Source organism: Eubalaena glacialis, chromosome 2 (assembly GCF_028564815.1).
Source record: "Eubalaena glacialis isolate mEubGla1 chromosome 2, mEubGla1.1.hap2.+ XY, whole genome shotgun sequence".
In the NCBI taxonomy this organism is placed as follows: Eukaryota; Metazoa; Chordata; class Mammalia; order Artiodactyla; family Balaenidae; genus Eubalaena; species Eubalaena glacialis.
Window position 1 is genome coordinate 189,569,361 of NC_083717.1, and position 18,125 is coordinate 189,587,485.

Genomic DNA, 18,125 nt, shown 5'->3' on the forward strand with positions numbered 1-18,125 from the left:
ACCTGTCCTCCCTAAATCCTTGGAAGCTGGCCCTTTGGTCTGGTCTGCAAAGAAGGAAACACTGGTTGGGAAGTAGGCATAGAGGGGAGAAAATCTGGGTCCCCCAGGGACAGAAGGACTCCCGGAAGGCTTCTCAGAGGTGGTGTCCCTGCTCTTTGTCCTAATGGCCTGCATTATGAAGGGTTAACCAGGCGAACAAGGCAGAAGCTTGTTTTCACAGCTCCCTGCTCAGAGGTCCTCACACTCCTCCCCACGCCCGAATCCCTGTTGGTGCCACCAGCGTTCAGCCTGGCCTCTTTGACTCAGATAGTCAAGGTCAGCACAGACCCACCCCCTGCTATGCCCTCAGTGACCTGTCAGACAGCGTGTCCTGTTGCATCTCGCTTGCTGAAGTCTGTCACTTGGGCCCTTTCTCGTCTTCTTAAGGCCAGACCCCCATGGTGCCCTGCCCAGCACTGTCAAAGTCCCCCACTCCCACCTCCCTGCTTCCCATCCCCTCGCCATCACACTCTTCTCCACGATGCACTGAGGCTGCCTGAATCATCCTCCCAATACACCAGGGGACTCCCAGCATCCCCCTACCCCCCAGCCTAGGCCGACTCCCTCCCTTGGCCGATCAGAGCCACGTCCCCCCAGACCCTGATGTGAGTTCTTCCCACACATGCCATTTCTGCACCAAGCCTCCAGCCCTGCCTCTCCTGAGTGGTCCTGCGGGGCACTACCTCTGCATCTTTCCTGATACCATCCTCGCTCCCCGAAGGGCACAGTAGCCATGGCGGTAATAGCAGCAGCAGAGAAGCAGCCAGGTGCCAGACACTTCACATGGGTCTACCCATTCCACCCCTAAAACCACCCATCTGGGAAGCCATCATTCGACCTTTGCTACAGGGAAGGAAACTGAGGCTCGGAGAGGTGAAATGGCTCACTCAGAGTCTCTGGTTAGTAAAAGGAAGATTCAGGGCACAAGTCCAAGGCACAGTCTCCAAAGCCCAAGCTCACCACCATCCTAATACCCCTTCTCAGCCCCTTGGCCGTCTGCCTGACTCTTTCCAAGTTTTGAAAATTAATCACCTCCTCCTGGAAGCCTTCCCTGACCTCCTAGGCTGGAAGAGATGCTTCTGCTTTGCACAGACAGAAGAATTGGCATTTCCAGTAGTCAACTCTCACGAAGACATCTCCTCATCCCTCTGCTGCCCCCCAAGACTGTGCAACCCCTGCACGCACCACGTGCAGCATGTCGTACCTGCAGGAAATCCCAAGGACTGAGAACAAAGATAAAAGCGCTAAGGGGCTACTTGTGATGAGCAGAAGGTGAGGTGTGATGCAAGGGACTCATGAGAGTTTCATGGAAGAGCCCTTTGGGCAGGGCTTCCAAAATGGAGAAGGACTTAAACAGGACTCAAAATAAGGGCACTCAGCAGGCAGAGCTGCATGAACAGTGGGGAGACCGGCAGCATGTCCCCAGGGGATTTGGGGGTGCCAAACGACAGGAGACTGAGTCAGGCAGAGGGGGTTGCAAAGGACCTTGACCATCATACAACGTCCCTTCTTCTCAGCTTGTCTTGGTTCCCTCAATCCTAAACCCAGAGGTCAGAGAACAAAAGCCCAGTTTTATTGGGCTAGCCAAAAATTTCTCTCGGGTTTTCCATAAACTGTTACAGAAAAACCCGAACGAACTTTTGGGGCAATGCAATATTTGACTGGCACAGTGCTTTAAAAAAAATTTTTTTAATCATTGCCAACATTTAGTCATAGAGAATTTTTTCTCAAAAAATTAAAATATTTGGCCACATTGGATTCCCTGCCTGGTCATAGTCAGCTGGCACTATGACTGTTCAGCCCCTGTCCCCATGGGGCCTGGTTTCTTCACTTTGCCACAGTCCCCAGCATTCCCAGTGGTCACCCCCGCCAAGGGGACCCTCCATCACCAGGCATCATTGCATTGGCAATGCCATCGTTGCATTGGCCAGCGTCATTGATGGCACCCACCTGGCCCTGAAGGCATTTGGATTAACCCAGTCCCAAACTCCACCTCTGATGGGAAGTCTCTATAGGCCTCGACTGGGCTTCCTGCAGGCCTTGGAGGGTTTGACCTTGAGTATGGCACATCTTTGTACATTCTTACCTCCTTTCCCCCCAAACACGGCCACACTCACCTTCCCTTGGAGCCAGAGAGATCCACACTTGAACCCTAACAGGTGTGGGATCCTAGTAACACCCCAACTCTGACATGAGTTTGCTGTGGGCCGAGCTTATAATTCTCTTATCAGATCCACCCAACAGGGCCACAGTCCTCAAAGATGCTTTGCGTTTCAACGCTCGGCCTCTTCTCCCTTCCCCCACCCTACTTTATTTCTTCGTCTCTCCCTCTCTCTCTCTCCCACCCTATATCTCTCTCTCTCATATGACTCCCAAACTCAGAAAGATTTGATTGCATTGAAATTTGGCTCTAGAGCCCTAAGCCTTAAGGCAAACATTTGTCCTAGAATTTGCCGGAAATCACTTGGCTTCTCTTAGCTGGATGATGGCAAAAACCAAACAGCAGCTCCCTTCCCTGCACCACGCCGCCCTCACTCCCACATTGCAGTTTGGCTAATTGGAGGTTCTTGGAATTTCCCGGGGCTACACACCGGAGCCTCTCCACACACAAAACTCAGCAAACTCCTGGAAAGCTCCAGAGTCGGTGAGTCATCGGCCGGGGCTATAGCCAGGCCAGCCTGCTGACAAGGGTGCCCATGTCGTTATTCATCGCCTTGGCTGGGCCAGTGCTTGTCTGCAAAGCTTCCTTGAGTTTTGGGTGGATTCTGCCTGCGTTCCCATGACCAGTATGCATTGGCCAAGCTTGGTACTAGAGGACCCTGACATGTGACTGAGAAGCTGATTAAAGAGAGAAGTTATCTATTCAGTCACTCATCGATCCATTGATTTACTTCTTCATTCATTGCAGCTTGAATTATCTCACTTGTTTTCTCCTTTACTCGTTCATTCACTTAGACGTGCACTAGTTTACGGAGAGATCTACATACAGATGTGGATCTAGATTCCCTTGTTTACTTACTCTTTTATTAATTCATCTGCCATCCACTCATCTGCTCATCTATTTTTCCACTCATTTATCTCTCAATTTCCCCATTTGGTTATATGTTGACTCACGTTATTAATGTATTTATTAACACATTATTCCATCCACTCATCCATTTATACATTCACTCAATCACTCCATTTATTTATTAACTCATACATATACTCACTCATAAACAGCTCCCTTCCTATTGTACAAGGCTTTATAGGGTAGGTTAAAACTTGGAGCCTGAATAAAATAAGACAATAAAAATAGTAGTCTCAGGAAGACATGAGCCCACACTCTCACTCTCACATCCTTGTCTCAAACAGGCAATGATCCATGAACCCCAGTAAGCAAAACACAAGGGAGAAGGGGACCCCAGCACAAGAGAGAAAGGAGAGGTGAGGTTCTCTGGGGTACCGGGGCCAGAAGTCAATTCGTGCAGGGCAACCAGATTGCTCCCCCTTGACGGCAGTGTCGGGGAAGGGGTGGGTGATGACCTCCCAAGGCAGAGACAGCTGGGGGGAGACAGTCACTCAGAGAGTGAGTGGGCACCGGGGCCAGCAAGGAGAGTGCCCACCTTAGTCAGCAGCAGCTCAGTTCACAAATAAAGAGGCAGGAGGCTGGGTGTCCTGACTTAGGTCGTGGGCTCTGGAGCCACAAGATGCCACACTCAGTTCTGGAACTGCCTCTCAGGAGCAGTGGGGCCTTGGGCAGTTTACGTGACCTGGGTGAGCCTCCCACACCCGTGGGGACAGGACCCCTGCAGGGTTATTCCGAGGACTCTGCGGGGTCTGTGAAGGACGGCGTGCAGAGCTGGTGTGTGGAGCCGTTGTACATGTTCCGGCCCCATGGGTCAGAAAGGCCTCTCGAGGGGCAGGACGCAGGATGGGGCTGGCCTGGTTCCGGAGCTGAGAACAGGGCTGGTGCATCATGGATGCTCAGTAAGAACTGATTGAATGAATGAACGAGCTGGGAAGGGCTCTTAGAAGTTATCCAGTCCAGCCACTTTCAAACTCTGCTACTTTGAAGGTGATACTGGGGCCACCAGGGGAGGTTTGGGGCCACATCTCACTTGACCCAAGCACCTCTATTTTTAACTCTTTACATATTGGGCTTTTCTTTTAAATTTTCATTTGACAAGCGGGTTCCCCTCCCCACCACCAAAAAAAAAAATCTTGAAAAAGGATGATTGAACTCTCTTAAAGATTAAAATACTAAAGCCCAGAGAGAGGAAGCAAGTGCCCAAGATAGCCCAGCAAGTTGATGATGGGGCCGGAGGAGACCCCGGAACTCCGGACTCCCCATCCAGGGAACCTGCCCAACATCACACCATCATGTTTTATCCCAGTACTGACCTTCCAGGCTTTCAGGGGCCACCTGCCACCATCCCCACCTCTTCCAGGACTCTAAGATTCCAGATGCAAGTGGCAAGAATGGTGGAAAAAAGGGTAACTGGGTCAAGCCACGGAGAGTGGGGAGGGCTCCCCAGGTCTGCTGTGTCTCCTCAGGTGGAGAATCCAGCTGGAAATTCCACAGGAGAACAGCCAACACCGTATGGCCAGCGTGTTGGGTTTTGAAACCCTATCCATTTTTTTTTTAACTTATAATTATGTGGCACACACCTAATTAAAATGGACTATAATTGTTGAAATATTTTATTGAAGTCTTTTTTTTTTTTTTTTTTTTTCCAAACGACAGGTTTAACAGATGATAAAACTTGTCTTGTGGTTAACTTGGGCTGCCAAGAGCCCCGGGCAGAGTACGGGCTGGGGCTGGCGGACTATGGACAGTCAACCCCAACTGGATGCCAGCATTCTTCGCTAAGCACTCCTTCTGGAGACTTCTCTCGGGCCCCATGCCAAGAGCTCAGAACGGAGACAAATAGCCTGGGTGGGAGTTTTGTGCACAAAGATGAGTAGGTTTGCTTAGCTCAGTGGAGAAATCCTTCGAAATTGGGCTCCCAGGGGAGTGAGGGCAGCTACGAGCAGAGCAAACGGTTGATTCCAGAGCACGAGGAAAGGAGGGTGATTCTCACCCCACTCACCAGCAGCAACCCTCCTCGAAAACTCCAAATGACCACAACAAAACAGACCTGGGCAGCGCAGGGGCTGCTGGGCCTTCACATTGTTTAGGGAATATGGTGGATGCATCTCTAATAATGCCTCTGACAGCAGCCACAGTTTACCGTCTTCTAGGTGCTCGGTGTTTTCTATGCTTTATTTCTAATCTTTACTGAGGAAACTGAGTCATAAGCTGGCCAAGATCTTTACCCCAGCTCTAACTCAGAAGCCAATGTTTCTCCACTATTGTTCTGACTCAGGCCTTGACTCAAAGTGAGGATCTTCATTATTAAAATGACTGAATCAGTCTGGGGGAGGGAAGGGCAAGAAAATACGCTGCAGGATTTTAGGGTTCCTTTCCTTTTGGTGTGTCTGTCTGCCTGGCCCACCTCGCCCTGCTGGCGGCCTGTGGGCCGGGTATGCTCTGAGGTGGACCAGAACAAGGGCCGGACTGGAAAACAGGGAGAAATTTATTTTATTTCCTGGCCAACAACCAGAATGGTCATCGGACCCCAGTTCTGATCTCAGTGAACCAGTGAGCAGAGATGATGCTCTTGTCTGGAGATGATCTGTTTTATCTTGTGTTATTGTCCCAAGCCAGCAGTGAGATAGCTGTTGTCACCCCCAGGTTACACGTGACAAAGAGGAGCCAAGAGACGAGTCAGGTCTGATGTGACACAGTTCAAACCAAGCTCCGAAGTCACTGGAGAAAACTATATCCTCGGAGTTTCTCCATTTTGTGAGTGTGTTTTTTAATGTATTCCTTCTTATTACTCTTGTTACCGCTGTCTACTTCCCCTCAATGTCATGCTTCATCTTCATGCAACTCGTTTTTATTGAGCATCTACTATGTAGGAGGCCCTAAGCCAGGTGTGTGGCCTTTCATCCAAGAACAGAGGCGGTGGAAGGAATAGGTGTCACAGATTCAAAGGCCAGCTCAGCCCCAGGCAGCTGCGGGGTTTGAGACCATCTCTGCTCCCTGAGTTCAGTTTCTGCCTTTGCAGGCGGGGTTGAAAGCCCAGACCTCAGGGTTGCAGCCTGGAAGCAGGGCCCCTCTGTGTGGGGCCTGGCTCGGGGCCTGGGAGCCCTCCCCCACAAGCCACCCACCCGCCCCTTCCCTCTCTGGGCGGTTCGTGCAGGACTCACGCTGACAGCTGTCCGGGAAGGGGGGTTATTTGTACAAAGCAGCCTGACTGTGTCTAAATCCCTCCCTGGGGCACTGGTTCCAAATTACAATGTGGCAGATTTGATCCCTGCCAGCCCAGCCCCCCCCCACCCCCCCCCACCCCACCCCCAGAGGACTCCCTCCTCTGCCATCCCTCCGCCTGGTCCTGTCCCGGTGTTATCACCCAGAGGAGCTCCTCCCCCTCCCCCTCCCCCAGCTCCTCCCCTGCCCACTCCTCCTCCTCCTCCCCCCTCGGTCCCACCCCACCTGTTGGATCCGTCCTTTTGGCATAGGGAGGAGTGGGTGGTGCCCTCCAGCCCAGGAGGGCAGCAAGGGGGCAATCACATAGGGAACTAATTAATTCACCGAGCGAACCCTCCCATGCCCGTTGTCCACCATCTTGTCTCATCAACCCTGAGAGATAATAGATGTATCACGATGCTCATTTACAGATGAGGAAATTGCAGGTCGAGGAGGTCACTGCCCAAGGGGGCACATGGCCCAGCTAGGGATGGGGTGGAATCCACACAGGGAGCCTCTTATCTTATTCGCGCTGAGAACGGCTGCCTTTTGAAATGTGTTTCCTTGTCTCTGGACACTCTGCGTACAGGAGCGTCGTACTCAAAGGAGCTGCATGGTAGGCACCATTGAACACATTACACGTGGGGGCCTGATGTCGGGAGGGTGGGATAACGGGCCTGAGCCCCTGGCGAGTCACTGGGCTGTGAAATAAGGTGGACGGCTTTGCAACCGCCCCTCTGTCCCTCCCCCCCATGTTTGGAGACCAGGTGAGGAGGAAAGCCACGTGGCTCTCTCTTTGTCATAATGGGCTGTCCCGTGCACCGCAGGGTGTTTAGCAGCATCCGTGGCCCCCACTCACTAGATGCCGATAGCGAACCCCCATCTCCCGACCGAAACTGTCTGTAAACATGCCCTGTGGGGGGCAAAATCACCACCCCTGGTTGAGAATCACTGCCTTACAGTTTTCTGTTTTCCTTAAAGAAAGGCTGTGCTATTTGTCTCAAGGGCATTTAGAAAATCAGAATAGATGATGTCCCCAAAGTAAGTAACACCGAGCATGGCACAAGAAACACAGGCCAGATGTGATAGTATTATTATTATTATTACTGTTGTTGTTGTAGCTGTCAGTGCCTTGCCTATTGTAGGTGGGAATAAATCACCACGAGCTAGTGATGGAGCCCTGGAGGGCGGACAATGAAAGCTCATAGCTGAGTCCTGTGGCTGACTCACAGGACACTTTGAACACATCTGCCTTTGGGAACTCAGAGTTCCCATCTCTATAATGGGAAATCTGAAAGATGTGACCCTCAAGGACCATTTTAAGTCTAGTGTTTCCAGATTTCCCAGATTCTATCTCTGATTCTGGGACCAGTGTTATCACACAGCACCAAAGTGCAAGGGCTCTGGGCTCTGCCCATCTGGATTCAGACCACAGCACGAGCACTTACCAGCTGGGTGACCTTAAGCAGGTCCCTGAATCTTACCATGTGTCTGTCTCTTCATCTATAGAACTCTGAGACCAGATCTGCCTCTTACGGTTGTCACGAGCATGAAATGAGATGATCTATATACTAGAACAGTGCAGGCGCTGATAACAGCCCCGTAAGAATTCATTATTATCATCGGAAACACTCCAGTTGTATTTAAAAACGTATGATTCTCATTTCTGATCTCAGGCCCACTGAATCAGATCTTGCGAGGTGAAACTATGTGAGGGTAGTTTTTCAAATCTTTCCCAAATGATTCTGAAGTAGTGGGTCCTTGGCCTGGCATAAGTTGTGTGGAATTCTCTGATGTTAGAAAGATTTCGTTAATGTTTCAAGTGTTGCTGTATGAGGGGGCCCTGAGTGGTATGAAGTTAAGAAAGGTACTCTGGCCTCAGGGAACCACCATCTAACCAGGCAAGGCCAACTTATAAGCGAAATACATAGCCCAAGTGGGCCTCTGTGGCCAGGACCACAAAGAAGTTTGGAACATGTGCTCAGACATAACAGAGGAGAGGAGGTGATCTTCAGGGTTGCCAAGTAAGGTTGTACAGGTTGTTGACTGCACTAAAGTGCCCAAGAAAGGTGACTTTTTCTATTCACACAAAAGCACCATGGGGCAAGTGGAAGGCCTGGAGGTCATTGATCACCCAGGATGCCCTGGAAGCTCTGACTCATCCATCCCTGCCAGCCCAGCTGCCCCCTTCTCTGGGTAGTTTTCTCTAAAACCCCACAAAAGGAATGGACCACTGTGCCATGCTCTATTATAGTCTTATCTTTCCCAGATTTGAATTGCATATTTGGGTCAATACCTCCCCCAAGAGATTATGAGCCCTTTGAGGGCAGGAACCGTGTATTTATTGTATTTTTTTTTAATTTGGTGTCTCTAACATCGAATATGAGGTCTGGTGTAGAGTAGGTGTTGAGCAGGTGCTTGTTGGATGAATGAATGATCAGATAAATAAAGAAATGAATTCCAACAAAGTAAAAGGGTCTTAAGGACCATCAATGAAAAGGAACTACGTCACCCATCAAGAGAGCGGGGTGCCAGCTGAAGGGAGTTCTTGGAGGAGGAGGAGGAGGAAATGAGCCTTAAAGGATGGACGTGATTTTGCTGGGCAGAGACACGGTGCAGAGGAAGTGAAGGGAGCGCTCTCCAGCAATCTCACACACAGAAAATGAGATTAAAAAAAGTGGAAGACACAAGGCGTCGTTAATAAAGGGTTCAAAGAAAGCATGGTTTGACGGTTCCCCTGGCAACATGCTCTTCATTTGGTTTGGAATCACAAAATAAATATTTTCATAGAATCAACAGAAAAATAAGAAGACACACGGTGCTGCACCTGGGGGAAGTCTTTGCACTCTGGGGGACCCTCGTCATTTTGTCCTTGGACCCTCATCATTTTGTCCACAGCTTCTCAGAGTTGAGCAAATGCCAGATTCTTAGGTTCCATTTGCCCGAGAGGCAGGGAAGCCCTGGGTGCCAAAGGGACCCCGAAATGGACTGCCAGGTGTGTGGCACTGATGCAGGTGTGTGATGCCGATGATGTTCCTCCCCAACCTGACAACCCTGGGCTCTGACCACACCTGGCTGTACGACTCTGGACAAGTTGGATTTGTCTCTGGGCCTCAGTTTTCTCATCCATGTAATGGCAAATACACATGCCCACCTCTCAGGACTGACAGTCAAATTAAATGAAACACAACGCTGACTTTGTGGGCACTTAATCCATGTTGGTTCTCTTTTCTCAGAATGTTCCATTAATGTCCACTTGGCTGAATTAGGGAATCTGTCTCCAGAGTTCAGAGATAACCCTGTGTCTTTAAAACTGATGGAATTTCCTTTGAATCAGTAATGTCATCAAGGGGCTCTGTCTTTTGATGATTCCAAAGGCAAAGATTTATGCCCTACAATTTCCATTGCAGTGCTGTTCTATTAGGAAAATATAAACTGTGTCAGCCATGGTGGGACACTGAAGTACACAGAGAAACCCCCATAATGTAGAATATTCTGCATAATGGAAATGTATGAGGAGAGGCAAAGGGTTTTTACTAATACAGGGAAATCATGTTGTAGATTTAACTGGGAAGTTTCAAACACAATTCATAATCAATTTCACCTTTGGGTTATTTTCTTTACTACAAAGATTTTTGCTTTGTTTTGTTTGTTTTGTTTTGTTGAGAGCATCAAAAGAGAACACCTTGGGACAAATTCGTCCATCAACCCCAAAGTAGACTCAGCTTCCAAGTGCCCTGTGACTACATTGCCAAGATCACGCTCCTGGCAGGAGCCCCAAGGATGACACGTGTTGCCCCTGACTTCATCAGGCTGTGATAGTACACAAGACCCAGGGCTAGTTCCATGCACCTGGCACCCTGAACAACTTCACACCCAGCCTCGTGCTAGGAGCTACAGAGAAGGGCGGCTGACAGGTTTGCAGGAACTCCCACTGCAGTGAGAGAAGAGGGCGGAAAATGGAGACGCCGCCATTTCTCACGTGGACCCCATCTCTGTGTCCTGCACCTCCTGTGCCTGTTTCTTAGTCTCGTCCCATGTGCTCACACTAAAGGCACAGATGCTGCAGCCAGACCACCTACGGGTGAAGCCTCCCTCTGCCAGGGGCAGCTGTGTGAGGCTGGGCAAGTGACACAACCTCTCTGCGCCTTGGCTTCCCCATCGGGAAAAGTCATATGATGACAGTCCCCCCCTCATAGGCAGTGTGGGGTTCCTGGGTCGGTAGAGCCCTTAGATCAGGGCATGGCCTTCAGCACGTGCTCAGTGAGGGCTTTCTATTCATATTAGTTCAGACGCAACTGAGATAAAGACTAACGGACTTCAAATCACACAGTCTTTCCACTCGCCCCGCTGCCAGGTATCCACAAATAACTCGGAAACGAGACCCTCGGAGGGGCTGAAAGAGAGGGTCAAAGGGGACACGCGTTGCCTAGTCCCTGGTTGCAGAGGGGATGGGGAGGAACAGGAGTGCTAGAATTTGGCTGCTGTGGGTTTGAATTCTACTTTTACTGCCCGCTGATGGTCTACCCCCCTGCCCAATTCCTCTGCAGCTCGGCACCTCAGTCTCTCTGCCTGAAAGATGGGGCTAACTTCCACCCACTCCTGGAGAAGTTCCCATCAGCAACAAGCATACATCCAATAAAGCTCAAGAACTGGGTGATTAACCTGGCACCGAGCTGCCAGGAAGGGTGGTGGGGAAGATTATGTAAGACAATATATGTGTGACATCTGCATTGCCCGGTGGGTGCAAGCTGAGTCTCTCACCCTTGAAGGACTCCAAGAGAAACAAGTTAAGACAGGTCCCCTGGGGGGCAGGGGGTTTAGAAGGCATTGAGAGAAGACAGGGCTTTGGACAGCCAGAGATGGGGGGCAGGGTCCTTCCAAACAGAAGAGGCAGCTTGGGCAATGACCCAGTGCCTCAGGACATCCTCAGTTGGGCACAGTACTATCAGAGCATCCTGGACAGGTCTGGGGTATAGCAGGTGGTGAGAGAAAAGAAGAGAGAGGGACGGGGAGAGAAAGGAAAGAAGGAAGAAGGGAGGAAAGAGAGGAGGGAGGGAGGACGGGGTATGGGAAGCACTTGAGTCCAGCTCTTTCCCTGAAGCCCCATCTGTGGCCAGCCAGTGCAATGTTGACACCACACACGCCCCACACACCCGCAGCGCCCGACCCCACGCAGAAGGCCCTTGTTCCGCAGCCACCCTGCACGACCTCTGGGGATCGTGATTACAAACTTCAACACTCCCATTTCACCCTCTCAAAGGGTACTCTTCCCACTCGGGCATCCGCTTCCCTCCCCTTGGAGACGTAATGCACCTGCTTGCCACTGAGATATTTAGTGTCCGCCCCCCACCCCTGAAAAGAAAAATGTAGCTTGAGATTTTAATTCTTGTTCATGTCATTTTACAATAGCTTCATTCATTCCTACTGGCTGTATGACTTTTCTTCTTTTTTCATTTATGGAGTACCTGTGTGATGTATGAATTAGAGAAAGGAAATGTTATTACAAAGGTCCCAGGGAGCGAGTTGTTTCATGTCTGAGGACTGAAAAGTAAGGGAAAAGGAAAGAGTGATGCACGGGGCTAAGACAGCTGTGTTCTAGCCAGAACTGGCCTCCGAAGTGCTGTGTGACTTCGGACAAGGAACTTAACCTCTCTGGGCCATGTGACTCTTTGTCTAAGGGACGGCCACCCACTCTTATCAAATAGCATCTCCGTTACAGCAGCCCTCTCAGTTAGGTATGGTCATTGTCATGATTTGTATGGAGAAGCCCCCTTTAGGGGGCCTAAGCCCAGACCCCAGCCCATCTCATGGGGCTCCAGCTGCAAACAGAGCAAGGCTGAGACCCCTGCCGCCCCCACCATCCCGTTGTCCAGCTTCAGCTGCCAGGGTCTCTCACGGGCAGAAGCAGAAACGAAGAAATCCAGTAAGCCTGGGGATACCAACGCCTTGGCCCCATAAAGCCCTTTTCCTAAACAGCTGGCCACAGCTGCCCAGAGCTAAGTCTTGCGGTAAATTGGCCCAGAGCCCTGAAAACTGAGGGGCTAGGGCGTGGGGACCCGAGGAGGGGAGGAAGAGAAGATGCTCCCGGGAGGCTGCTCATTCCACCGCCCGCTGGCTGTGAGGCCTCGCCCCTCCTGCCTCAGTGTCCCCGGCTGTGAAGCACACAAAGCCCCCTCCCCTGGCATCGTACAGTGATGGGACTGTGGTTGTCAGACAGCCAAGGTCAAGGTCTGGCGTGGGTGGGTCCCCCTCAAAAGTCCCACCCAGAAAGCCCTTCCCAGCCTCTCCTACTGCATCACTCGCCCCTCCCCACCCACCCCTCACTCCCCCACCCCTGGCCCCAGGAACACGCATACCTGTCTGCCTCCTCTTCCCCGTCCTCCCGGGACAAAGTACCAAGTGCCAGTGCCTTCACGGGGGCTGTGTCTGACTGAGATCCAGGCTCTTGGCAGCTCAGACAGTGTCCCCTGAGATGGCCGCTCAGGAAGGGGGATGCTTTTCCAGGTTTGCTGCAGGTAGGTTTTATTTTTACATCATTTACCGAAATTCTCCCAGCAGTTACGGCAGAAGAGCAAGAACGATGTGGCAGGTCTCCATGTGCTCGTAGGCCAAGTCCTGGGTGCAGAGAGAACTAACAGCTCTCAAGCATCCTTCCTGCTGATGGCAGAAAACCGTCAGTTTCTGATGACTCACGGTCATCTGATTTAAACTGTCACCTTTGGAGAAGTTCCCATTCTGATCAGAGATTTTCCCCTTTCCTGTTCTCCAGGAAAGGTGTGAGGAATCAAGAGGAAGAGGAGCAGATCATTCTGGCTTCAGGGAAGGATGGGTCCAGCCCACAACCATCCTCAGCACCTACTGGCCTTGGTCAGCTTCTGGCTTTGTTTTTGTGGCCAGGTATCTGAGGGCAGTGGCTGCCTTGGTCCCGGGCTCCCCATTCACAAGGTCCTCCTGTCCTAGGTTCAGGAGGTCCTCCTGAGTCCCGAAGCCCTGTGTCAGCAGCCCCCCACCCCTCAGGATTGCAGGTCCTACCAGAAGCTTCCTAGACAGATGCCACTGTGCAGGCATGTGGGATAGTGAAGCAGGGAGACCCCTCGCTCAGCCGCTCTTGGTGCAATCAGCAAGGCCTCGCTCTCGCCCCTCACATTCCCCCAGGGCTGCTCTAGCTGCTCCCACCCAAAGCTGATCAGGGAGGGCTGGAGAGATCCTCTGGGTGGGCAACTACCCAGCTAAAACCCAGGTTTTACAATAGTAAGTGAGAAGGAAGAAAAGTATGTCTGCCGCAGTGGCGCCATAACGGTGACATTCTCTATTTGCTCCATTATCTAGAAGACAAATGAGACCCTGCGTGGGGGGACAGAGTATCTAGGCTCACGGTCAGAAAGCGGGGGAGCCAGGAATCCCCTCAAATCCTGTACTTCTTGCTGTGTCACAGGCCACTGCACCCCCTCCCGGTGTCCCCAACGTACCCCAAATCTTCCCTGTGCATTGCGTGGTCCCCCTCCTCTACTGACACAATACCCCTATTAACGTCAGTTAGGAGAAAGTGACCCCAGATGGAACCACAAACACCCAATGGGCAGAAAATGAGATGGAAAATCCTATCGGTCCTTCTGACAGTTAAAGTAAAATTTTATGTGAGCAATATACTCTCGCTCTGATTACCATGCAGTATAATTTTATTCTGGTTTTTCTGGGCCCACTGAACCCCCTGCTCTTTTAAGTGTTCAAATGCTCTGCTTGCCAAGATAAGTGATTATAATTGACAGGGCATTGTCAATCTATAGCAAAGCTGATTTCATTAAGCATGCCAAGGGCCAGCTCTGGGGCAGGTAGCTGAGCGGAGAGGGGTTTTGATCTCACTCTCTCCCTCTGGTACAGTCCACACTGGCACCAAAGGCTGGAGGGCAAGAGAACAAAGGGAATGTTATGTCTCTGAATTCAAATCTTTCCCTTTGAAATGAGGCAGCCAGAATGGCCAATAAAACTGTGGAAATGGATTTCTGGCTGCATTTGATGTTAAGCCTTTAGTGTCAAGCGCCCGGTCTATCGGTTCTGTGTTCATGCCCCATCCTTTCTTTATTCCCTTTGCTCCCCTTGTATCCCCCCTTCTCTGGATGGTCTTGTGGGGAATTTGTCCTTTCATAAATAATTTCTTAAAGTTGCCGGATAGGCAGTTGCATCCCATTGCTGCTTTGACGTGAAAAGAACAAATTAAGTCTTAAAAGAATGGTGACTTGCTCTGTGTCAGTAATAGAACTGGTCTCATAGATTGAATTAAGACCAGAATTCTCCTGCTTCAGTCTTAAATTCTCTGTTTATTACTGCATCTCTGTGTACAGAGTTGCCATCCTTTTACACTGAGTTACCATCCTTTTACACTGAGTCATCATAATCCCCATACCATCACTTTCCACCTAGAGAAGACGGTTGGAGAGAAAGTCCAAGGTTTAGAGGCTCCTCCCTAGTCATCTGTAACAGGATATCTGTGACAAGGAGCCGAGCTTTCATCTTGAGTGGTTAGCCTAGTCCTTAATTCAGAGGGAAGGATGCGGCCCATCCGTGGCGCCATCCCCGCCGTCATCCTGAGCTGTTCTCAGGCTGGGGGAGGTGATGAAAACAGAGCTTTGAGTACCCCGACCATAGTCAGTTTCTGGGATCCCAGTGAACCAGAGTGTAGCCTCACCCACCCTACTTACATCCCTCAATGGGATCAAACGAATCGACCCCGTTTACACAGTGGTTTGCGGTTCCCGGTAAGAGGAAGGACCCGGTAAAAGTGAAGAGAACAGCAAATGGGATACGGAATTTGAAAAACTAGTTTCCAATCCTGATGCTGCCTCTTCCTGGGTAATCTTGGGTTACTTACTTCTCCTCCTGCGGCTCAGACATCTGGCTGTGAAAATGAGAGCCGTAATTCTTCCCCTGTCCTGAGTTCTAAATGGATATAAAAGCATTGTTTAAACTCCAAACAGTCATACAAATGAGAGCTAGCATCATTGCAAGAATATATCCATTAGCATCATTCGATCTTCATGACAGGTTAGAAAGGACCAGAACACCTTGCAGCAGCCATAGATCCAGCCAGAGTTCCATCCCAGTAATAGAACCAGTCAGGTATGCTGGAAATCATGAAGAACTCTAGGTAAAATGTACACAACATCTTCTTAAATGCTCTAAACAGCTGGTAAGGTAACAGGAAGTTAGGTCAAAATCTAAGTGGGAGTTAGAGAAAGAAGACCTGTAAAGTCACTGTTGTCCTGAGGACATTTGGTATACCTGGATAACTGGATCTTAGTTTTTTAGAGCCTTGGAGGATACAAGGGACATAAAATAAAAACCAGAGCCTATTCAAGGTGGGGAATCCAAGAGAAGACCTTCCTTATGGAAAGTCAGAGTCTCAAAGGGTACAAGGGTGAACTAGATGGAAACACCCATACACACAGGACATAGTCCTGGTGCTGAGCAGAGAAGCCTTTAGATGGTCAATTGGGGACCTTTAGCATAGCCACAGCCTCCCTCTCTAGCTTCATCTTCCTTTACTATCTGCTTAATCATCACCCCTGAGCTGCTGTGACACACTTCCCCATCTCTGCTGGCCATTTCCTACCCCTCCCCTGCTGTACCTTCCATCGGCTGAACATTCTGTGGCTAGAATTTTCACCAGATACCCCTCTCCACATGCATGTCCCTTCTTAGCCATACACCCCAGCTTCACTCCACATCAGTTAAATCCCTTCTAATAATACTCCTGAAAAAAATCAACCTTTGCCTGCTTAGGTGTTGGAATTTTTTCCAAAATAATAATAATAATAAAGTTTGATGATAATTGTAAGCACATCTTCTAGAAATAGCTTCTCCTACACTTTTAAGGACCCTAGCCATGTCTGGGAGAAAGGAGTGGTCATGGAGAGGGGTTTTCATCTGGGGGCACCAACCCCTGGCCCAGCTTCTTTCTTTGCTCTCCTTGATATGGTGATTGTTTTGACCCATTTCACAGGTGTGACCAGCATCAGACCCTCTATGGCCCTTCTCCTTTCATAGAGAACCTCAGATACCAAAAAAAAAAGAAAGATGACCTGGTCCAATCCTTGGGTGTTGCCTTGGCCTCACCCAGACCCAGAGGATCAGGACCAGGTCTGAGGCCACACAGCACACCAGCAGATGACCTGTGAGGTCCCAGTCTTCCAACTCGCAGCCAGGCCCCCTGGCCACATCACACCATAGCCAGCGGGAAGGGCTTGCCCCAGCCTTTGTGCTTGTTCCCCAGCAGTAGCTTCTTTGCTGTCGTGGCAACCCTAGAAGGTGGGCAGGGCAGCCTTTATTCTGTCCTTTTACAGCGGAGAACAAAAGACTGGCAGCGAAGTTACCCAGCCAAGGCAGGAGAGAATTGATGAGAGAAGAAACGTGGATATGAGAAAGTGAGCTCAGAGTCTAACAATGGTCTCCCTCAGGTGAACTTAGAGAAATGCAAGTTACAGTAAATTGGACCTTAAATTGACTTTTGACAGTGGAGCTCTGCTTCCCAGACTCAAGCCCACTCAGTGTCTGGACAAGATGGGTCACAGATTCAACAAAGCAAACGGAGTTAGGTTTATAGGAAAGGACCTCCCTGTTGCTGGATTGATGGGACATCAATGGGGAAGCAAAAAGGATGGAGGGGAGGAGGATAGAAGTACTTTATGCTTCAGCCCAGACTAAAAATTGGTCCTGAGATTTTGAAAACATCATTTAGGATTAGAAGGGTCTGTAATTTCAAAGCTTTCAACTGATCTGATTTTTGCTTTTAAGATGTGAGGATTTAAATTCACCCTCAGAGAAAGAGATGTTTTTATTTTGTGAAAAGCAACACCCAATGAATTCCTTCAGATCTGAAACAGAAGCCCACAGCTGATATAACAATATCTGTGAACCACAATATTCTATATTCAATTCAACATGTATTTATTGAGCACCTACTGTGTGCCAGACACCATTCTAGGCTTGGGACTGCAGTAATGAATAAAACAGATAAAAATTCTTGCCCTCATGGAGAAGACAGATGATAAATACCAGCAAAGAGGTTTTATAATACGGTGTTAAATGCTGTGGAGAAAAACAAGGAAGGAGGTCAGGGAGTCCTAGGAGGGGTGTCAATTCAAGTATAGTCATCAGAGAAGGTCTACTGAGAAGCTATCATTTGAACAAAGACTTAAATAAGATGAGGCAGAAAACCTTCAGGTAAAGAGTAATTCAGGCATGGAGAACTGCAAGTGCAAAGCCCTGAGGCAAGTGAGGGAAAGAGGGAACTTGGAGATGAGGTTAAGTGGTAGGATCTTGGGAGGATGAAGATGGAGAATAAATGTCACATGTGTCACACTTGATGTTAGTCAAGTCTGAATGACGAAGATACCCAAGACAAGTGGGGATTGACGGGACTGCCCTCAACAAGCAGAGAGTGAGGCCATTCCTGAGAAGGGTGGGGTCTTCCTGGAGAGAGTGAACATTTCCTCTCTCCTTCACTTTGGGAAAAGATCAGTCTTAAGAAGAGGAAAGAAGGGCAAGAGATCCAGGCCTACGCTGGAGGGGAGCTGGGCCTTGAGGAGGTAGACAGAGGGCATAGGCTGATTCCTCAGAGGGGCAGAGGAACACCCACCCAGTGGGGTATCTGAGCTGACCCTAGGACAGGGCAGCAAGAGGAAAGGGCCTTGTAGGGAACCTGAGGATGATGTCAGCCTGCAGATGCCCAGTCAAGGGTGCCTGCACATTATTCCCCATGTTATTCTTCCCTCCCATTATCTCTGAACTTCAGGAAATTCAGAAATTTTTG